The 23,672-nt window shown below is 42.3% G+C and overlaps 1 protein-coding gene across 5 annotated transcripts in view; it reads left to right on the top strand.

Moving 5' to 3' along the window:
- The first annotated feature begins 3,843 nt into the window (after window positions 1–3,843).
- ANKRD12 (ankyrin repeat domain 12) overlaps window positions 3,844–23,672 on the top strand; it is a 186,043-nt gene continuing 166,214 nt past the window's right edge. For 4 of the 5 annotated variants that reach the window (XM_075533023.1, XM_075533025.1, XM_075533026.1 and 1 more), the window contains exon 1: window positions 3,844–4,118. The gene's annotated coding sequence lies outside the window, so the exon portion shown is untranslated. The remainder of the gene's footprint in view (window positions 4,119–23,672) is intronic. The other variant, XM_075533024.1, reaches the window with a different exon arrangement.

The following is a 23,672-nucleotide window of genomic DNA, read 5'->3' on the forward strand; positions in this document are numbered from 1 at the left end:
GCAACCCCATGTACATCAGATTGAAACAGTTCTTGATCCCATACCATCTTCAAAATCATTGCCACATTTGAACCGACAGCTGCAGCCAAAATAACAGTCCATCTTATGAAGAGTTTTCTTTTTTACTTATCGTCTATTTTATCAAGCATGATGTCCTTTTTCAGGGTCTGGTCAAAAGTATGCCTCACCATCTTTGCTTCTGAGGAACATTCTGGCAGTCCATGTTACATTCAGTAGTCTTAGCTAATACTGTAATTCATACACATAGATTCTTCAGTCATTCTTACTATCCAGTTTTTATATGTATGTGAGGCAATTAAAAATACCATGGCTTTGGATCTGGTGCACTTTAGTCCTCTGTATGATAGCTTTTCTTTTTTAACTCTTTAAAGATGTCTTTTGTGGCAGATTTTCCCAACGTAATATATACATCATTTGATTTCTTGACTGCTACATCCATGGTTACTGATTCTCTATTTTGATGTGTTGTCTATTGGTCCTTTTGTGTTTATGTTGAGGTGTAATCCATATTGAAGGCTTTATTCTTTGGCGTCGTCAGTGAGTGCTTTAAGTCCTTGCAAACAAGGTTTCACCAACTGTCTGTCTTAGGCTACTAAGATGCCTGATTCTGCATTCTGCTTACAGCCCCGCTTCTTGAATTTGCCTAGCATATAGATTTGAGTACTGTGAAAGAAATAAACCAACCCTGGCACACACCTTTCCTCATTTTAAACCATGCAGCAATCTCCTTGGGAGCACTGGTGGTGTAGTGGGTTATGTGTTGGCTGCTAAGGGCAAAGTCAGCAGTTCAAAACCACTACACGCTTTGCAGGACGTTGAGACTTTTTACTACCATAAAGATTTGCCGTGGGAGAAACTTGCAGGGGCAGTTTTACTTTGTCCTACAGGGTTAGTATGAGTCCGAACTGACTCGATGGCAGTGATTTTGGTTCTGGTTTTAGTATTCCCTTGCTCCTCTTGGCAATCTATGTACAGGTTTCATGTGATTCGATTACGTGTTCTATAATTTTCATTCTTTACAATGTCATCACAGTTTATGATTTACATAGTCAAAAACCATTGTATAGTCCATAAAACACCAGAAAACTATCAGAGGGATAATACCATGATTTTAAATGCAAATTAATACTTTGAATAGTAATTTGGGATTTAGCTTTTCTGGCCAAGTTTGAAATGCGAGTTCATCTGTGATCACTACACCCCTAAACCCTTAGTTTCTACTTGTATTAGTGACATCAAGAACAGCCTTACATAAACTAACCATACTCCTTAACTCACAAATGGTGTTGCAATAGTTTAAAACCAACAATCTAGTCAGAGGCTAGCTTCCCACCAGACAAACCTGATAGTCTTCTGAAAGCTCAGCCTTGAAAACCCCCCTAGAGCTGCTTTAGTTTGCACACATCTGGTTACCGTGCGAGTCAGAATCTACTCAGCACCTACTAACAGGCTCATTGGGGTTTTCAGTGGATGATTTTTCACAGATAGATGGCCAGGGCTTTCATGTGAGGTTGTCTCAAAATGAAACTTGTAGGGCCGCTGTGAGTGAACTGAAGAATGGCAATGAGTGACTATTGTTAGGTGCCATTGAGTCAGTTCCAACCCATAGCAAACTTAGCCACAACAGAACAAAACCTTGCCTTGGCTCTACCATCCTCAGTTACGCTTGAGTCCACTGTTGCAGCCATGGTATCAATCCATCTTGAGAGACTTCCTAGAGTTGGCTGCCCCTCTCCTAAACATGTCCTCCAGGGACAGGGCTCCCATGGCAACATGTCCAAAATAGTAAAACAAGGTCTCGCCATCTTTGCCTCTAAGGAACATTCTAGTCATTTCTTTCAAGACAGATCAGTTTGTCCTGTGAGCATTCCTTTCCATATTCTCCAGCACAATTTAAATGCATCAATTCTTTGGTCTTCCTTATTAAGTATCCAACTTTCACATACATCTGAGGCAATTGAAAATACTATGGCTTGGGTCAGGTACACCTTAGTCCTCAAAGCAACATCCTTGTTTTTCAGTACTTAAAAGTCGTCTCGTGCAGCAGATTTACTCTCTGCAAGGTGTCTTTTGATCCCTTGACTGCTGCTTCCGTTATTGATGTGGATGCAGACCAAAAAAAATCCTTGATTTCAGCCTTTTTTCCATTGATCTCTTACTGGTCCACTTGGGTTTTCTTTACCCTGAATTGTTATCCATACTGAAGGCGCCATCCTTTTTATTCACCAGCAAGTGCTTCAAGCCATTTTAAAAAAGCAAGGTTGTATCATCTGCACATCTCAGGTTGTTAATACGCCTTTCTCCAATCCTGATGCTGCCTTCATATGCAATTTTCCCATGTTCCATGCACAAAATTGCCACTTGATCCATGTACAAGTTCCACAGGTGCACAATTATTTGTTCTGGAATTTCTATTCTTCTCAAGACTAATTTGGAGTGATCCACACAGTTGAATGCTTTTGCACAGTCAATAAAACACAAGTGAACATCTTTCTAGTATTCTCTGCTTTCAGCCAAGATTCCTCTGACATCAGCATTCATAGCCCTTGTTCTATGTCATCTTCTGAATCCAGCCTGAATCTCTAGCTTCTCCCTGTCTGTGTACTACTACTGCAATCATTGCGGATGATTTGCAAGTGATATCAGTGATAATGTTATGTAATTTGCATGTTTTGCTGAGTCACCTTTCTTTACATTGGGTACAAATATGGATCTCTTCCATCCAGTTGGCCAGGTAGCTGTCTTCCAAATTTCCTAGCATAGAGAAGTAAGTGCTTTTCAGTAGTTCATAAGCTTGTTGAAACATTTCAATGGGTATTCCTTTTAGGTTCTTAAAACATGTATACATTTTGGTAGATTGACTAGATTGAAAAGGTATTCAGGAAGTCCGGCTATACTGCTGTGCTGCTGTGTGTTATTAAACAAAGACATGATAAAAATGTCCTCATGCATACTGCTCCAAAACCTATACAACTCCCTCTGGTACTCTCAATTTCAGATGTAGGAAAAAAATATGCTCAAATTTCTCTGAGTGTAATCTGTCAGCCCATGGACAGGTACACTTCAGCACACTCGGCTCCTGCCTGGGGATCCAAGGGACAGGTGGCCACAGGTAATCAAACATACCCAGGAGACCTCCCATCCACGGGATTTGTGGCCAGGGTTGAACAGGTTTGGGACTAATGTGCTATGTAATCCGCGGTGAAGCCCCGCTGCATGTCACAAGCGCACCGGGAAGTGGAGCTGGGCCTGCCCCTCCCTGAATGCCTAGCTAATGCCCTAGAGGGAGGATCAAGAAATCCTGTCTCCTGTGGGACCCACGTGGGAGCTCATAACTCGCCCACCTCTGTACAAATAATACCGAGTCCAGGTGCTTCTTGGCCGCCATCACCACCATTTCCCTAAATTTCCAGTCACAGCCATTGTCATAGTCGCCACAAAAAAATGACCTACAAAACTCATTTCCTGGCAGCGTCACGGACACCTGCTTTGGCTACCCTGTCCCGTCTAGTCTTGGGGTCTGGAGCCGAAGGGAAGCGAGTGATAAAGGGTCGCTACTAGCTCCCCAAGACTACAGCACAAAAGGGGTTCAGGCGTCCACCCCGACAGCGTCTCACACTTGGTACGTTCCTCCCTCCGCCCCCTCTGCGGCGCGGGGTGATTTCCCTACTAAGCTGAGAACTGTCAGAGAAGAGCCAGCCAGCGGAAGGCGGCGGGGCGGGGCCCGGGGGCGGGGCCCGGGGCGGGGCGGGCCGGCCGCAAGTCCCGTGTTGTGGGGTCACGTGCGCCGCGCCAGCCAATCGCCGGGCGGCGCTGGCCCAGCGGAGCCAGGAGGCTGTGGCGAGAGACCACAGCCCCGAGGTGTTTTCAAACCCGACCCCGCGGCGTTCGTGGCGGTTGCAGCGCGACGGAGACCTCACCCACTGCAGGGCCGGGTTCCTGGCTCCAGGCTTCCGTCTTCCCGCAGGGCCCGAGCTTCGTATTGGTGAGCGACTGGGGGGTGTGGCCGGGAGAGCAGGAAGCGATTCCGTCTCTTCTCTCCCGGCGCCGGGGAGGAGACCCCACCTCCGCACCGCGCCCCTCACACTCCGACTCAGGTGAGGACCGCGCCCACGTCCCAGGTCCGTGCTGACCAACAGTCGACGAGTGGCGGGCAGCTCGCTCCCCGCCCGGATCTCAGGCGCCCGCGGGCCGGCGGCAAGTGGGAGGGCGCGGGCAGCGGGCGGTCACTGTCACTGCCCGGGCACCACCGGGCCCCCGGAGCCGAGCGGAGGTCTCGGCGGGGCACCTCCTGCCCGCTGCCCCCTCGGGAACATGGCGGGCGGGGGAGCAGGCGGGCGAGCGCGTGTGTGCGTGCGGCGGCGGGCGCGAGGGGTCGGGGAGGCGCCCCGGGGTTCCGCCGGGGGAGGGAGACGCGGTGGGCGCGCCCCTCGCCGCTGAGGCTGGCCAAGGACTGCTGCCCAGACGCCCAGTTGTTACCCGGGGTCCTGGGGGGATGCGCCGAGTAGAAGGAAGGGGACGTTTCATTCTCGGGGTGCTTTCCGGAGAAAGGAAAGCGGAAACGCTGCACTTCTGTCTGAAACAGCAGTGTGATCGACCCCTGCTGCTTAAGCGGGAGCGTTTTTTTTCACGAGCTCATTTGAATTAGCTCCTTGGAGTCTTGGACCCTGGAGCCGGTCAGGTTCTTCGATCTGGTTTTCAGGAATGAAGTGATGAGCATGGATCTGACGTATCTTCTAGGATCCCAAAGCGTTTCAGTACATGGTTGTACAAAGATGTTACCCAAGCCCTACTGGCAGCTGTTTTAATAATCGTATGAAACGGATTAGGATAGGACTTAGTAGTGCACCCTTGAAACCTGGCTCAGGAGATGTTTAAATGCAGTGTTAGCTGGATGGTGACGGACACGCGTGGCTTAAACTTTTCTTTCAACATGGGCCATACGTGTTGCAGATCCACTGATCTGTAACGCTTTGGAATTACATCCAGTATTGAAGTTGCAGTGAACCTATGCTCTCAGTTTCCGTTTTTTAAAGTAATACATGTAAGTTTTAAGTGAAGAAGCACTAGTAAGATATTTTTAAATTAACTGCATTAAAAACATTTGCTCAAGTAAGTAGAGATCTGGGGTACGGATCCGTTCCACTTTCTTCAATCCTTAAACAAAGGCTCTCCTAGAGATTAGCTCAGAATTGGCAGAACATAGCTCCGTTGATGCCAAGTGACTTAAAAAAAACAAGATGAGATAGTGTCAACTATATAGGACCAAGTCATTATATTAACCAACTGTTGGGGAAAGGCTTTCATTTTGAGGTAAAAGAGAGAAAAAAAGGAATAAAGACTTTTTATGATTTTTTTGTCAGATTATGGACAACAAAAACCAAACCAAACTCACTGCCATTGAGCAGATTTAGACTTATAGTGACCCTATAGGGCAAAGTAGAACTACTCTCTAGGGCAGTGGTTCTCAACCTTTCTCATGCTGCGACCCTATAATACAGTTCCTCATGTTGTGGTGACCCCTCCCCAACCATAAAACTATTTTCGTTGCTACTTCATAGCTGTAATTTTGCTACTGTTATGAATTGTAATGTAAATATCTGACACGCAGGATGTATTTTCATTGTTACAAATTGAACATAATTAAAGCATAGTGATTAATCACAAAAACAATATGTAATTATATATTGTGAAATATTTATTTCTAACTACAAACAAATGAAAATTTGTCTTGAAGCATGGTGTAGCATGGGTAACAGTCTTAATTTAACAACAGTAAACTACATTGCTACATTTTGCAACAGTATGCATAAAAAGTCAACGGCAGTGCGAAAGTTGAGAAAGCTTTCTCACTGGATCAAAAATTCTCAGGGCAGTCTTTGCAAGAGCACAACTTAGATCATCTTCCACAAGTCTACTTCTGTATTTAGACTTGATAACCAACAGCTGGAAAACCCTGTTTCACAAAGAGATGTTGTTGGAAATGGAATAAGAAGACACAACACAGTCTCAGAACAGGATATGACTGCAAACGCTTGATCCAGAACTTTGTAACCGGCATTGTAGAGAAATCAGTTCTCGATGCATCACTGTTCATAAGTTTACTGAACTCCTCTTATGCTGTCTCAGGAACATCTCCCACTTTGACTGTGAATGGGCTTCTGACAAGTGCAAATGGGGTGTCAGGTAGATTCGGAAAGTATGATGTAATTTCGTCTGCAAGCATGTGCAAGTGTTCTTTCACAGAAATGATCACCGAACGAACTCCTTTTGTCTGTTCAATGTCATGTTCCTCAAAGAAAGCAGATAAGGTAGGCAACATGTAAATTTTAATTTCATCTTTTTTGGCCAAAGCTGAAGCTTCATTTGGAACGATCAGATCTTTTCACACAAATCGAGATATGTTACATTTGGTCCTTGCAGTGATAAGTTTAACTCATTCAAGATGGCAACCAAGTAAGCTATTTTCTGCAGTTCACTTTTATCGCTGAAAAGTACTTCGAACTACAGTCTTGTTTTCTGATTAAAAAACATTTTGAGTTCATCACGATGCTCAAAAACACATTTTAAAACTTTCCCTCTCGACAACCATCTCACTTCAGTGTGAAATAGAGTATATTATTCGGTGCCTCCAAATTGTTGCGCAGTTGCGAAAACAGTCAATTGTTTAAAGTGCTCGCCTTTACAACATTGACAGAACTTATGATGCTTTTCATTATTTTTTGTAACTCTGTGACAGCATCTTCATTGCTAATATTCATACAGTGAGTTCTGATGAGTTTTGGTGACTCATTCAGTAGCAAACGTTGAAATCCAGATCAACATCCTAGCATAACTGGAGCACCATCTGTACAAACACCACAAACCTTTTCCCAAGAGATATTATGCTCATTCAGAAGTGAACCAACTGTGTCAAATATATCACGTGCAGTAGTTGTCATTTCAAGAGGTTTTCAAAAAAGGAACTCATCTTTAAAGTCGCTGTCAATGTACCTCACATAAACTAGGAACTGTGAACAGTTGGCAGCGTCTGTAGGTTCATCAAGCTGGATGCTAAATATTGGAGGTGGAGCAGATTTAGTTTCCTGGTACCTGATCAAGAATATCAGCAGACATGTCATCTGTTCTTCTGTGGACAGTGTCATTAGATAAGGAAATTGCACTCAATTTCGTAACATTAGTTTCCGTTCATAACTCAAACAATGTCTTTGGCTGCTGGCAACAGTAAATCCTCAGCAATGGTGTGAGGTTTCATACCTCTGGCCATTCTGCGTGCCACCAAATATGAAGCTTCCAAGGCTGCTACATTTTGTTGTGGTACTTGCCACCAGGGTCAAGTCTGGCTTTCTGTGTCCATAAGCTTTGCTTCTAAAATAGTTGGTATCCTTGCCAGCAAAACTCAGATGCTTGCTATTGAACTGGCATTTTAATTTGTTCAGCTTCATAGATTTGGCTGATAGAACTCAATTCCTGTTGTAATTATTGAGGTAAAACCCTACTGTAAAAAATCCTCACTAGATTTTCTTAACATCCTTCTCTACATGATCCATTATCATAGGATGATTTGCTAATGAAAATAATATATAACAATAGCTTTAATAATACAAAAGATGATACATGGCATGGTTCAGTCAATACAGTTCATTAGTGTCCTATGAGTTACCTTTCTGTTTTTGTTTTTACATACCTATTACTATCACATGGGGGCAGTATTCACATCAACCACAGCTGAATATAAAAAGACCGATCATCTAGATTAAGTTCCCATGGTGCAGATTATATATATTTTCAGGACTTGATGATTTTTACCGTACATGATTTTACGTTTACCCAGTAATTATAATTCATGAAGTATCGTTTTACCTCCAATACTGCTGCTTTCAACACAGTAGCTGCTTTTAACACAGCTGCTTTCTACACAGTAGCTGATTTTAACACAGCTGCTTTCTACACAGTAGCTGCTCTCTACACATGTGTGATTGGTCCCCATAAGTACATTGTGGTGCCACCCTGTCACATACACTTGTATTTGTACAAGTAGTATGTGATGGGGTTGGTACGATGATGTCATGTCAGGTACTCATATGGACCTGCCTAGAGACGGATAGAGGAAGAATGTCTTGGTTCTAAGACCATTGGAAATAGGTGTTTTCCAATGCAAGGTCATTTGACCCCCCAAAGGGTTGTGACCCACAGGTTGAGAACCGCTGCTCTAGGGTTTCTGAGGCTGTAAATGTTTGCTAGAGCTGAAAGCCTCGATCTTTCTCCCTCAGCTTGACTACTGCTTTTGAAGTGCTGCCCTTGCAATTAGCAGCCCTGTGCTTACCACTAGGGCTTCTGCAGACAACATGTAAATGACTTTGTAAGGATTTGCTGACAGCTTTATTAAGGTTGGGGTTGACACTCTATATTAGAGACATTCAAGATAGTAAGATGAGGGAAAAAGTCTTTAAGCGGAAGTCATGAAAAGAAAATTAGAGTGAAAAAGTAGGTTGTCCTTAAGGTTCTTCATCAGATGGGTTCCATAGTAAATTTAAATAACTTTGTGAAAGAAAACACATTGACAAAGTGAAAATCTCTTGAGTGTCTATTTCACGAGGAACACTTGAGAAATAAAGAGAAAAAATATATTCAAACAGAATTTAGTAGGTGGAAATAGGATGTAGGATGCCCAGTCTCTGATATTTAATATCCAAGAAGGGGGGCGAGGAGCTTGAATGAGAAATGACATCAGTGGAAACTTAAGGAAATGATTTTTATCGAAGTCTTGTTACTTTTTAATTTTTATAGATGTTGTAAACTCAGTGTTCTGTATTACATTGGAGAAATGTTCCCTGTGCTGTTTGGAGAACATGTCATTAGAAAAGAGATTTTAATTTTCAATCTAAAGGACATGAATAGTGTAATTGTAAAAATGATCAGTTTCTTGATATTAATTTCCCAGTAGTTGTATTTTCTTTAGATCATTCTTGGTTTTTTAAAAAAAAAGTTATTTTAATCTAAAAAGAAAATGGTTGATGAAATAGATCATTTCCATCATAATCCATGAGAGATTTAGATCTATTTCTGCATACAAATTTGATGGTACTGAGTAGCATATATCAGATAGTCATGAAAAATCTGTTTAACAATTACAGTAGGTTGCTTAAGAGCTATTGGCACTACTGTATGATTGGAAACTTTTAAAAAACAACATATTTATAAAATGCATTACCATAATATTAGTCTGACAGATTTATCCCAAGAAGCAGAAAGCATTCAAGATTTTTCTGATCCAGTTCTCCCACTTTGCAGATGAAAACTAAAAGGCCTGAAAGGTGAAATGCGTTATCAAAGGCAGTAAAGCTCGAAAAGCCTGTCTGGAGATTTCTTTCAGTGATGACACTAACCTTGCCTCTTTCTTTGGAGGTTTCTTTTGGGTTAGCAGAAAACACATTGAAAATACATGAAAGAAGTCATGGGTTTAAATTCTTGATTTGTCATATCCTAACTGATTTTTTTTTGTTGTAAATCATAGTAGCTTTCAGATACGTGATTATTTAATGTACAAAACATTTTTTCTCCATATTTTGCAGTGATAGAGAAAATGAGAATATGATATATAAGGCATATTGCATACAGTAAATGAGTACAAATAAAAATGGTGGTATATTTAAAGAAAATACATTTTTAAAAAATGTACGTATGTGTCTAGATCCTTAGGTTTTTGCTTTATTATTCTGAATACCTGCTATTATATAGATTATAACTTCCTATAGATACATTTCTTTTTTTTTCTTTTTTTACATTTTATTAGGGGCTCATACAACTCTTATCACAATCCACACATATACATACATCAATTGTATAAAACACATCCGTACATTCTTTGCCCTAATCACTCTCAAAGCATTTGCTCTCCACTTAAGCCTTCTGCATCAGGTCCTCTTTTTTTTTTTTTCCCTATAGATACATTTCTGATCCCCGTTTAGTTCTAATTTTAGTAAAGGCTCTCATAAACATCTTAGATATGGTAGAGCCTCACTCCCACTAAAGAAGATGGAAACATTCTTATTCATCCATATATGTGTAAACTGTTTTGTTTCTTTACCACGCAGTTACTCTTTAAATTCTTTTTTAAAGTATCTTTTAAATTCCCTTGACAACAACAACAAAAAGCAAATGGAAGGAAAATAGCAACGCTAATTTGGCTGCGGCGTTTATGGACAGGACTTCAAACCAGTTCTTCTTCGTTCAGTTATGGTGATGACTCAAAACTAGAATGGACCCGAGTTTGTAAATGTGTGGGCAAACCAGAATGATAGCTAGATTTGGGGGATTTTTCTTTAATTGCCCTGGAAGAGATTTAATCTCCCTTCTAGAAAACAAGTGTATCGTCCGTGTTACATAGCAACTAAATATCTTAACCAGCAGTTGGAAACAACAATCTTTCACATCAAGATGGTGGCCATCCGTGCCACTCATGTTGCGTTGTGTGTTGTAGTCCACAGTCCTAGCAATAATCTGATCTCCTGTTTCAGGCTCCTGAAAGGCTTCACGACATCCTCTCTGAGTCTCCCTTCAAGCTGTAATTTTTTCCCATTTTGGCTATTGCTTCACTATACCTAAATTAAAAAATTCTAGTCTGTTCAATCATAACTGAACCAGTTCAAAGCCTCAGAAAGGCAATTGTTGTTGCTGTCAAGCGAGTTCAGGCACAATACAACTCTGTGTACTTCAGCAAAAACTGCCGGCTCCTTCACCATTCTTACAGGTCTTCCCAGGTTTCAGCCCGTTATTGCAGCCACCGTGTCAATCCATCTCACTGAGGGTGTTCCTCTTTTTCACTGCCCCACGACTTCGCCAAGCATGATTGGTCCCTGTTGTCTTAACTATTATTCTCTACTTATGTATGTACACAGAACGGGTAAATAATATTCATGAGTAAAGGACTTATGAAGGAATTTAATATGTTGTAATGAGAATAAGAAATGCTCAGGATACAGTTGTTTAGTCAGAATATGTTACAGAGTTCTTTCAGGGCTGCTAATAAATGCCCCAAAGGCATACCATTCTTCTCTAAGCCTCAATCTATAGGCATTCAGCTGAAGCTCTGTGGGTCAACAAGCCCAGATCCCCAATTAAATGCCCAGAGACATCTCACTCCACAAGCTATCTGCTTGCACAAAAACACTCAGGTTCACTTGCTCTGTGTGCTGGGGATCACCACCCTGTTTCATAGTCTAGCTGCTGATGCCGCTGCTGTTCTTTTGATGTCTACAGCTGTCTTTTGGATGTAGGAGGTTCACACACAGGGATGTCAGGATCCAGAGGACTCATTCCACGCCTAGCTCTTGCTGGAAGTGAGAGTCCCTCCTTCTTCTCAGAGGGCTTATTTTATGTGCAGTGAAAAAGCGTTCCAGTGAATCTTGTTCACAATCACTCACTGGTGAATACTCTCAGTATCATCCCCTACCTTTTTACCCATACGGATCTGGAGACGTTGGTTAGAAGAGCCACAGAAATAACTCCGTGCCCCTGCAGTCCCTCCTGGTAACATGTCCAAAGTATCACTATGATAAACCCAACTTTAAATAGCTCATATTAAGGTTATCTGGTAGGTATAACATGGATAGGGATGTTAAAGTAATTATTTTTATTGTTGTTGCTATTGAATTTTAAGAATTTATCTTGTATTGCTTTAAATTGATCATATTGGTAACCAATATATCATGTTAACATTGCGTAGGAGTCCATCCCTAAGTGGTGTAAACAGTTAATATGCTTGACTACTAACTGAAAGATTGGGGATTAAAGTTCACCCAGAGGGGCCTCTAAAGAAAGGCATGCTGGTCTAGGTCTGAAAACATGGAGCACGGTTCTACTCTGATACCGATGGGTTTGCCATGATTTGTAGTCAGCTCTACAAATATCTGGGTTTTTTTCCCATATGACATACTATTAGAGGTTTGAATCCAAGGCCTAGAGCAGTTAGCATATGTTGATATTTATATCAGATGAGTGATTGCGAGAATTCTAACTGGGGCTGTGTCTATTGTCTGCACTATTAGCCGTTTTTCTGTCCTTCTCTAATTTTGGACTCCTGGTAGGTCAAGGATTGGCCTGCTAACCACAGAGTCCAGAGTTCAACCCACCTACCATTCCATGGGAGAAAGTTGAAGCTGTCTACTCTGGCAAAGATTTGGTTTCAGAAACCGGAGGTGTTATTACCGACTCTCCCTCAGCCCCAGGAACAGAGAGGCGGAATCACCGAAGCTGTAAAGAACAAAGGAGTTTATTGACAAGTTCGACCTAGGGTCCGAGTGCCAGTGCACCAGCGCAGTGGCCACCGGAGACAAGGACCACCCCCTCCCTTCGTAGAGCTGCCTTCTTATACTTTTCTGCAGGTTACATAAGTTGGGCAGGCTCCCCCCCTCCCTTTTCCACCCTCTCCCTGAGTTCATTGGCTTCTTTCTTTATGGCTGATTGTCTTCGGCTTCCAGATTGATCAGTTCCAGTCTTGAGACAGTAACACCAGATCATGTCGGCTCTTAATTGGCTGTCACCAGCCTCGGACTTTCCAGCTGCGGTTGGCGTCACTTCTAAGGAATGCCGGGCTGGAAATCAAAACTCAGGCCTATTTCAGGAAGTTCAGCCTGTGGAGTGGCTGCCCCCCTACAGAGGGAGCAGTTCTACTTGGCCCTACATAGTGTGGCTATGAATTGGAATTGACTCCTTGGCAGTGGGGGTTGGTTTTTGTCTCTAATTAAGACTGGTTATCTTAACCAGTCTTGAAGAGTCTGAAGACAGCGTTCCTTAAGTTTCAGATTTTATGAAAATACATGGGACAAGGTATTTCATCTTCTGTTAGGTGGGTCAGAAGCAAAGCAGCAACAATAATCCTAATGCCCTCCCCTGAAAAAAAAAAGAGAAAAGTGGGAGGAATGCCTTATGAGAATCATGAAAGGTAGGCCATGGAGCCTTTCTATGAGTTACTGATAATAAATTTTTATTTTTAAATATTAGACGTCAAAACTAAGTATCTAGCTAAAATAGAACTACACTTAATTGATGTTATAAGGGGTAAATTAACAAAACCCACGTTAGTAGTTATGCCATTGTTTAAAGAATTTAGGAATACTTTAATCAGAATTAATGGGGAAAAAAGATAACTAAGCAAACACATCAAGATTCTTATAAAGGAAGGATCCAGCAATAGAAATGTTCAGTTTGTCCCAGTTAGAAAATAGCATGCAAAACTATGTTTTCCTGCTTTGTAAGACCTTCCAAAAGTCTAAGATGCATAAATTCAAAAGTTCTTCCAATAGCTACTTTAATATATATATATATATTTTTAAGGAGAACATGACAAACATGTGCATAAGCAAATGTGGTTAAGAAAGCTAATGGTGCCCAACTCTCAAAAGATACATCGTCTGGGGTCTTAAAGGCTTGAAGATAAACAAGCATCCATCTAGCTGAGAAGCATCAAAGCCCGCATGGAAGAAGCAAACCAGCCTGTCTGACCACAAGGTGCAGAAGGGACCAGTTACCAGATATCAAAGAACTAAAAATCATATCAGTGGGTTCCCACCTCCCTGATATGATCAATGAAGACAAACGTGTGCATAAGCAAATGTGGTGAAGAAAGCTGATGGTGCCCAGCTATCAAAAGATATAGCATATAGGGTCTTAAAGACTCGAAGATAAACAAGTGGCCATCTAGCTCGGAAGCAACAAAGCCCACATTGGAAGAAGCAAACCAGCCAGTGTGACCACGAGCTGTCAAAGGGATCAGGTATCAAGCATCAAGGAACACAAAATCTTAACATTGAAAATGTGGGTAAGTATAGAGTGGAGACTCAAAGCCCAATGGTAGCCAACCGGACACTCCTTGCTGAAGGGTTGTGGGGAGGACAGGGTGCAGGGTAGCAACGATGAAACATATAACTTTCCTCTAGTTCCTAAATACTTCCTCCACCCCCACTATCATGATCCCCCACCTTGGGGATCTGGCTAGACCAGAGGATGTACTTAGGCGCAGATGGCAACTGGAAACACAGGGAATCCAGGACAGATGACTCCTTCAGGGCCCGTGGTGAGAGTGGCGATGCCTGGAGCATGCAGAGAATGTGGGGTGGAAAGGGGGAACTGATTACAAGAATCTACGTATAGCCTCTTCCCTGGGGGAGGGACAGCAGAAAAGAAGGCGGGGGGAGATGTCAGACAGTGTAATATATGACAAAATAATAATAATTTATGAATGATGAAGGGTTCACGAGGTGTGGGTGTGGGGAGGGAGGGGGAAATGAGCAGCAAATATTAAGGGCTCAAGTAGAAGGCAAATGTTTTGAGAATGATGATGGCAACAAATGTACATATGTTCTGGACACAATGGATGTATGTATGGATTTTGATAAGAATTGTATGAACCCCCAATAAAATGTTTTTTTAAAAAAGAGAACATTTAAGTCCTAAATGGGACAACGCAAAGGCAAAAAAGGTATATCTTTTAGATGAATAAGACCATTAGCACAAGGTCATAATGGTATCCAGCAGTCTGCTGAAATATAAAGCTTAAGAAGGACAGGAGCGTCAAAGAAAACTGTCACAAATACATGGTTGGCATCTTAAATTAAAATTTGATTCCTTATGAAATTTAAGTTCAAGCACTGAAATGATTACAATTGTAATGCATACAGAGATATATTATGAAGGTGGAAGTTATAGGGTGGAAACTATCTCTTTGGTTTTTAAAAAAATATTTTTTATTGCTTTCTCTCTTTTTAATTTAAATCATTTTATTGGGGGCTTGTGCAACTCTTTTTTTAAAAAACATTTTATTAGGGGCTCATACAACTCTTATCACAGTCCATACATATTATTATTATGTCATATCTTGCCCTATTCAGAGTCTCCCTTCCCCCCTTCTCTGCGTCCCTCTCCCAGGGAGGAGGTCACATGTGGATCCTTGTAATCAGTTCCCCCTTTCCAACCCACTCACCCTCCATTCTCCCAGCATCGCCCCTCACATCCTTGGTCCTGAAGGTATCATCCACCCTGGATTCCCTGTGCCTCCAGCCCTCATATGTACCAGTATACAACCTCTGCCCTAGCCAGCCCTGCAAGGTAGAATTCGGATCATGGTAGTTGTGGGGAGGAAGCATCCAGGATCTGGGGGAAAGGTGTGTTCATCATCAGTACTACCTCGCACCCTGATTGACCCATCTCCTCTCCTAAACCCCTCTATGAGGGGATCTCCATTGGCCGACACTTGGGCCTTGGGTCTCCACTCTGCACTTCCCCCTTCATTTGATATGATATATATATATATATATATATATATATACACATACATACATATACACACACATATATACATATACACACACATATCTTGTTTTTGTTTTTTTTTGCATGATGCCTTATACCTGGTCCCTTTGGCACCTCGTGATCGCACTGGCTGGTGTGCTTCTTCCATGTGGGCTTTTTTTGCTTCTGAGCTAGATGGCCGCTTGTTCACCTTCAAGCCTTTGAGACCCCAGACACTATCTCTTTTGATAGCCGGGCACCATCAGCTTTCTTCACTACATTTGCTTATGTACCCATTTGTCTTCAGCGATCCTAACTTGGAGGTGTGCAGCCAAAAAATATTTTTTCACACAACACTTAATATCTATTAATTGTGCTAAACTTGTTTGAAAATGTAGAGCATTTACCTTTCTGGTAGTCAGTTTGTATTTGAAGAAATATTAGAAATATTATCAATAAATCATATTATTAAACCTTATTTCATTAAAGAATTATGTAGAGAACTTAATTGCAGCTTCTCAGATTTAAGATGGTTGTTCTTTTCACATAGGTCCTGTGTTAGTCTGGGTTGGCTAGAGAGACAAATTCATAGACACTCGTGTGTAAGAAAGAGCTTTACATACAAGAGCAACTGAATATTGAGAAACCAGCCCAGCCCAGTCCAGATCAAGTCCATATGTCCGATACCAAGCTAAAAATTCCTCTTCAGACTCAGGAAACACATGCAATGATGCCAAATACAGGAAATCACAGGCCAGTGGGTGGAAAGTCTTGTGGATCCAGTGGCAGTGTAAGCATCTCAGCATTGGCATGGGTCTCCATGTGACTCCTCCAGCTCCAGAGCTCTAATGTAGCTCCATGTGTCTTGTCATCAGGAACACGAAGTAGAGCGTCTGTATCTGGCCTCCAGTGAGCTCTTTATTTTCATGGTGCCTTCAAATGAGGTCATCAAGCTGCGACCTGATTGACAGGCTAGACTCCACCCCTTCACAAGTTAACACCACATTATGTAACAAACACAGGTCCTATGTATGTTGCATATTCTGACTTTAAAAAAATTTTTTTTATGGGATATGACAAAATAACGATGTATAAATTACCAAGGGCACATAAGGGAGAGGGGAGAGGGGAGGGAGGGGAAAAAAAAAGAGGACCTGATGCAAAGGGCTTAAGTGGAGAGCAAATGCTTTGAGAATGATTGGGGCAGGGAATGTATGGATGTGCTTTATACAATTGATGTATGTATATGTATGGATTGTGATAAGAGTTGTATGAGTCCCTAATAAAATATAAAAAAAGAAAAGAGAAAAAATGATTAGGGCAAAGAATGTACAGATGTGCTTTATACAATTGATGTATGTATATGTATGGACTGTGATAAGAGTTGTATGAGCCCCTAATAAATTGTTTAAAAAAATTTTATTACGGGCTTGTACAACTCTTATCACAATGCATACATACATACATTGTGTCAAGCACATTTGTACATTTGTTGTCACCATTCTCAAAACATTTACTTTTTACTTGAGCCCTTTGTATCAGCTCCTCATTTTACCCCCTCCTTCATGAACCCTTGATAATTTATAAATTATTGTTATTTTGCCATATCTTACACTGTCTGATGTCTCCCTTCACCTACTTTTCTGTTGTTCATCCCCCAGAGAGGGGGTTATATGTAGATCCTTGTGATCACTTCCCCCTTTCTACCTTCCTTTCCCTCCACTCTCCCGGTGTCACCAAGCGGCCATCTAGCTGAGAAGCAACAAAGCCCACGTGGAAGAAGCACACCAGCCTGTGTGATCATCAGGTGTTTGTGGGATCAGGCATCAAAAACAAAAAATCATATCATTGTAAATGAGGGGACGTGTGGGGTGGAGACCCAATGCCCATCAGTAGGCAACTGGACATACCCTTACAGAAAGGATGTGGGGAGGAGCTGAGCTAGTCAGGGTGCAGTGTAGCAATGATGAAACATACAGCTTTCCTCTAGTTCTGTAATGCTGTTTGAGTCCCTTGCCTTTAACTAGAGGGGATCTGCCAGAGGCTTAATCTGACTAGATTCTTGGCAGATGGATTTTGGGCTCCCAATGCCCTCATAGCTTTCTTCAAATTAGATGTTCACAATTTAAGCTCTGATACCTTTTCCTTCGTCTTATTTAGATTTTGTTATTATCATCTTTGGGTCACACAGGCTGGTGTGCTTCTTCGATGTGAATGCTGACTGTTGGTTTTGAATATAGCTTTTATTATGTGGAGTAATTTCCCTTCTATTCCTATTTTAATTGAGTATTTTATCATGAATGGGTGTTGAAGTTATCAAATACCATTTCTGCTTCAATTGACAGGGTTATTTTCCTTTTATTTATATGATGAATGGCATTGGTTGTTTTCTAATATTAAAACATCTGTGTATCTTTGGTATGAATCCCACTTGATCGTGATGTATTTTTCTTGATTGTTTTATTGGGGGCTCATCTCACAATCCAGCTCATATTGCAGGCCATACATCCATCTACTGTTTTAAGCACATTTGTGAAGCATTATTTTAATACTTTGTTGAATTCTGTTGACAAGGATTTTATTTGAAAATCTTAGCATTTGCATCATTAAAGATATCGGTCTGTAATTTTCAATTCTGGTGATTTCTTTGCTTGCCTAGGCATCAAAGTTATAGTTGCTTCATAAAATGTGTTTGTAGAGTATTGCCCATTTGTATATTGAGAAATAGTTTATATAATTCATATACATCAAAAAGAAAGAAAGGATTAAATTAACCACCATAACACATCAACTACAACATTTGGAAAAAGACCAGTAAAGCAAACCTGCAGATACTAGAAGAAAAATAATAAAGATTAGGGCATAAGTAAATGGATTAGAAAATTAAACTCTAGGGGGAAAAGTTGGTCTGTTGAAAAGATTAACAAAGTTGACAAACTCTGGCAAAGCATTGGCAGACCTAACAAAGGAAAGAAAAGCAAATTCTATGAATAAAAAATTAAATGGGTGACATTACAAAACAATCAAATGGGATTAAAAATTAATCATACAGTATCATGAAAAGCAGTATGCCAGCAACTAAAACATTTAGAAGAATGGATAAATTTTTAGAAATGCATTATTTACCTTGAATTACCAAAGACATTCATATAAGGACCCCTGGTAGCATTTGGTTACTTTTTGGGTTGCAGTGCACAAGGTCAGCAGTTCAAAACCACCGATTGGTCCTCATGAGAAGCTCCACACATCAACCTTTTCACCAGTTCTGACAGTGGCCACCCACCCGGACATGGGCCACTTCTCCGCTGGGTTTGACAATCCCCTGCTGTGGCTACAGAGTGCACCTATGGGTCACTGGTTTATGAAGGCCCTGGAGAGCACAACCGAGGGTCAGGAAACATGTAGGGAAAGCAGCGAGGCTCCTGCAACTGAGAACATGATGCTGCCTTCTGATCAGGACACCTCTTAGCCTTGCAAGCAAGCAGAGCCTTCGCACAGATGGGCACATCCCTCTCAGTCCTGCAGGCTTCCCCTGGGCCCCCTGAAGACAGCCTTCCTCTCAGTTCCTGAGGGGAGCCTTCCTTGCAGCACCCCTGAGGACACCTCCCAGCTCCCTGCCCTAGGCCCCCCTGCTTTCAGCCTCCTCACTGCTAAGGGACCTAGCTCAATGCCAGTGTGGCAGTTTGTTCAGATCTGGTAGCTGCCTTGCTACCAGCAGGTTTCTGCGACCTCTTGCTGTCTTCAGTGCCGCAGCTCTTTCATGGTGTTCCTTCTCAATCATGGCTTCTTCTCTCTTCTTCCTCTTCCTTCTACCTGCTTTCTGTCTGTGAGACTTCAGTGGGGTTGGCAGCACATATACACAAGCTACTGGTCAGCTTCAAGGCATGGCCCTCCTACCAGGGCCGTGCACTGACCAATCAATCCCCTCTAAGTAGGCCAAAGACACTTCATTTACACAGTAGAGTGTCGTCACTTTTATCCGCACATCTGTAATCACCTCCTGTACATCACATTGACCAAGCCGTAGAAGGTACTGTGGTGGCTCTTCTAGCCGTATTTGAAGCTTGCATCAAAGGAATGGGTGAGACCCTATAAACAGGGTGTGTGGGGCTCTGTTATGGGGAGCAGTCAGTTTGTTTGGTCATCTCACTGGGATTGAAATGCGCCATCTCAGAAGCAGGAATGGGGATCACTCTCATCAAGAAAGAGGATCACGGAGTGGTGTGCCATCTCGACACTGCGTGCTGAACCTCCTCAACCCAGGAGACAGAGCTGTGACTGCAAAGGAGCAGCAAGAAGAGTGGCACAGGAGCCACGGCAGCAGAACCAAGAGCACACACCCACTGGCACTTCCCAGTCCATGGGACAAGTACAGCTGAGTGCCTTTGGTCACGAGGCTCCCTTACGGAACGGGTTGTCTGCGGGCACTTAATCAGTTGAGAACCAGCTTTGCCACCCATGGAGCTAGAGCTGAGCAACTTTGGAATAAGGCACGTGGCAGAGTAGCGTGCCCTTTAGGGCATTTTATCAGCAGCACCTAAGGAGCTTTGTAACACTACCAGATGAGGACAGAGACCTATAACCCAAGAGACATGTGCCTGCTGGCATGATTAAGAAATGGTACTCCTATCCAGAACTGGATCTGTCCTGCTAACTTCTCTAGCGAACCCTGGCGGTGCAGTGGTTGTGTTGTGCTGCTAACCAGAAGGTCAGCATTTCAAAACTGCTAGCTGCTCTGGGAGAAAGAGGACACTTTCTAGTCCCGTCAAGAGTTACAGTTTCAGAAACTCAAAAGGATGATTCCACCCTGTCCTATAGGGTCTCTGAGTCAGAATCAACTCAGTGGCAGTGTGTTTGAGTGTGGTATTTTGTTGTTGTTGTTGTTTTTAACTTCTCAGTAAGCTTCCCAAACGAGAATCTGGTCTATGAGCTTGATGTGGCCATTGCAATGAGTTACTGAACCCAGCCGGGAAGTAGGGCCATGGGCGGGTGGCTGGTGTCCGAGTTGGTGAAGAAGGTGAGAGAGTGGAGGCCTGTCTGACCGTCACCTCAGAGGAATTAGCCTTGGGCTGATATTGAGTCTCATCTTCCTCCCCTTTTGTAAAGTCCAAAAACCAACCCAAACTCACTGGTGTCAAGTCAGTGTTGAAACCCCTGTGGGTCCCCCAAAACGGTAACTGTTTACAGGAATAGAAAATCCAGTCTTTCTCACATAAAGCTGCTGGTGGTTTTGAACTGCCAACCATGAGGATCACAACCCGAAACCCAACCACTACACCACCAGAGGTCCTTTGTAACGTCAGAAGTAGTCCGATGTGACCTCCACCACACTCTTACAGGTACATACATACATCCTCGTTGGGGCGTAGGCTGCCGGTCAGGGCCGAACAAGTCACAAGCCAAGCTGGTTACAGCTTGTCCAGGAAACAACCAATTTGAACAAATCCTTTGGGTAGAAAATGCAGGCTTGAGGGGGTGAGAGGTCTCAAAATGGCTTTTCTAAAGAACCAAACTTGGACAAAGGCCACGAAAAGAAACTGCTTTCGTCCCAGTAAAACTCAGGTGTCCAAGAAATGTTTCACCAGGGAAAACTCTTGCTCCATCCTCTAAACTGTGAACCTATGTATCATTCCAGAACGATCTCTGCATGTGTGTGCCTCCTGTGGAGAGACGCCTATCAAATGTTTTTGGTCTAGTGGTTTGTACCTGAATTGCATAGTGTTGTCATACAAGTTGTCATTCCTTTGGAAACTTATTTTGCGGGGGGTGGGGTGGGAATACAATCTATTTTATTGTGTTTAAAAAAACAGAATTACACTCTCAGAAACTCAACAGGGTCACCATGAGTCATCTTCTATTTGATGGCAGTGAGAGTTGTAGAAAATTCTTTAAAAAAAAACAAAACCTCCCAGCATGAAAAGTGTCCTGGATCAGAAGGTTTCCCTGGGGAATTTTATCAGACATTTAGAAAAGATTTAAATTAATCGCTATTCTCTTAGGAGCATTCTGGTTGTTCTTCTTCCATGACAGATTTGTTGGTGGTCTTGGCAGTCTATGGTGATTTTAATATTATTCTTCCAGTACGATAATCCAAAGCATCAGTTCTTCAGTTTTCCTCATTTGTTCTTCAACTTACACATGCCCATATGGTGACTGAAAAATACTATAACTTGAGTCAGGTATACCATAGGCCTCCAAGTAACATACTTGCTTTTCAGTCTCTTTAAGAGGGCTCGGGCAGTCGATGCACCCAAAGCCGTGCTTTCTTTGATCACCTGGCTGCTACTTAGCTGCTGCGGACACTGTGAACACAAACACGATGCAATCTCTGACAACTTCAATCTTCCTACCACTTATCATGATATTACCAATTGGTCCAGTTTGTGAGCATTTTTGTTTTCTTAACATAAAGTTTTAATCCACATTGAGGGTTATAGATCCTTGAGCTTCATCAGCAAGTGCTTCAAGTCCTTCTCAGCAAGGAAGATTGTATCACCTGCATGTTGAAGGTTGTTAATAGGCCTTCCTCCAATTTTTTTTACAGTTTTATTGGCACATAATCCACATATGCAATTCAATCATTCAATTATATCAAGATTTATACAATCATTATCCCAATCAATTTTAGAACATTTTCTTAAAAAATTTTTTTTTCATGGCTAAATTGCATTTTAATTGAGTTGTGTAATCATAATCCATTCTAGTGTTTCATCCCCTTCCCCACCTACATTGTTTGCTCTCGTAAACCCCTCACCCTCCTTATCTCCTACCTCCCACCCCCACTTCCCCTATACACTCTTGCATCAGTTATGATCTCTATGCATCTACTCCTGTGCTTCACAAACTGGGAAACTAAACAGAAAAAATAAAAAACAAAATGGTAAGGATAAAATTATAATAATATAAAGATAAAAATACAAGTAAAAGAGTGAGAAAGGAAAAAAACTGCTATCAGTATTTAAAAAGCCAGGGAAGAAATTTTTGTCATGGAACAAGCAGGAAATACTTGCACCTAGAATAATTTCAGGTTAGGTCAAGAGGGAGGTCAATTGACCAAGTATTGAATATCAATCTAGTTTCATAACGATTACAATGATTTCTGTCTGATAATAAGGCTGTTCGAGACCCTTGCCTAGCTAGAGGGGATCTACCGATACCTTAATATGACTAGATACTCTGCAGATGTGTTTTTGGCTCCCACACTTCTTCACAGCCTTCTACAAATTGGGTGTTTGCAATTTAAGCTTTGATACTTTCCCCTTTGTCATATTTGAATTTTTTTATTGTCATCCTTGGAATGGATGTGGTGTGCGGGTGTGCTTCATCCATGTGGACTTAGTTGACTCCTCACTGAGCTGACTGCTTATTTGATTGTAAGCATTTAAGACCCCCAGACACTATTCCAATTGATAGCCGGGCACCATCTGCTTTCTTCACCACACCCTTATATTCAGTGATCATTTCATGAAGGGGAGTGTAGAGCAGGGCCATGCTATCAGAACTAATTCTTCTTGGATTAGAATCCATCTGCTTGTCCTGGGATATGCACGACTCAGGTTTACTTTGGCTGTCGTATTATGACAGAATCAAAATTCCATAAGACCAACTACACCAACAACAGTAACAAACCATCCAGGAAACAACAAACAACCAAACAGACTAAAGGCAGGAAAAAGGAAAACCCATAGAAACAGAAAAGTAAACTATTATCCATCATCCCCCTGGGGTTTAAGGCCATTGCACCGATAACATCATCAATTTTTACAATGACACTGCCCTCTGGACACTGAGGAATCTATGTGAGTACAGTTTCATCATGAGCCGCAACCCATGAGTTGTTGCTCTACACAGATGGATCTCCATTTGATTGAGCTCTGTTTACCCTAAAGGATGGGGATTGGTGTTTGGGGGACTCTTCCTTGATCAATTTCTTCTAAGTTCAGGTCCCTGCCCAACAGACCAAAACCTGTCATGCCACTGTGAGGGCTCATTGAGGTACTAAAAATATGGTGATTCTGGGTCCCTTTCCATTGGACACCCATCAAGCCGGGAGTTCCCCCCCACCCCTGCCCCTGCAAGGTCCAGTGACCACACTTCCACAGGTATGGGGCAGCCACTCTGCTTCCTCTCCCATCCGAATACCTCAGTCCAAGGGTGTAGGCACCCTTGAGGCAGGGCTCAGTTCACTGTGCCAGGCTGTGTGTTACTTCTTAGTGTAGTCCCTGAGTTATGCCATGCTGTCTGTAAAGTCAGCGTCCAAGGTCATCATGGTGCTTCGTTCATGGTGTGGTTTCACTGAGGGTTGGGTAGAGATATATTTGTAATGTCTACCTGGGAACATAAAATCTGGTCCATTGACC

The sequence above is a fragment of the Tenrec ecaudatus genome, chromosome 15 (genome assembly GCF_050624435.1).
Source record: "Tenrec ecaudatus isolate mTenEca1 chromosome 15, mTenEca1.hap1, whole genome shotgun sequence".
In the NCBI taxonomy this organism is placed as follows: Eukaryota; Metazoa; Chordata; class Mammalia; order Afrosoricida; family Tenrecidae; genus Tenrec; species Tenrec ecaudatus.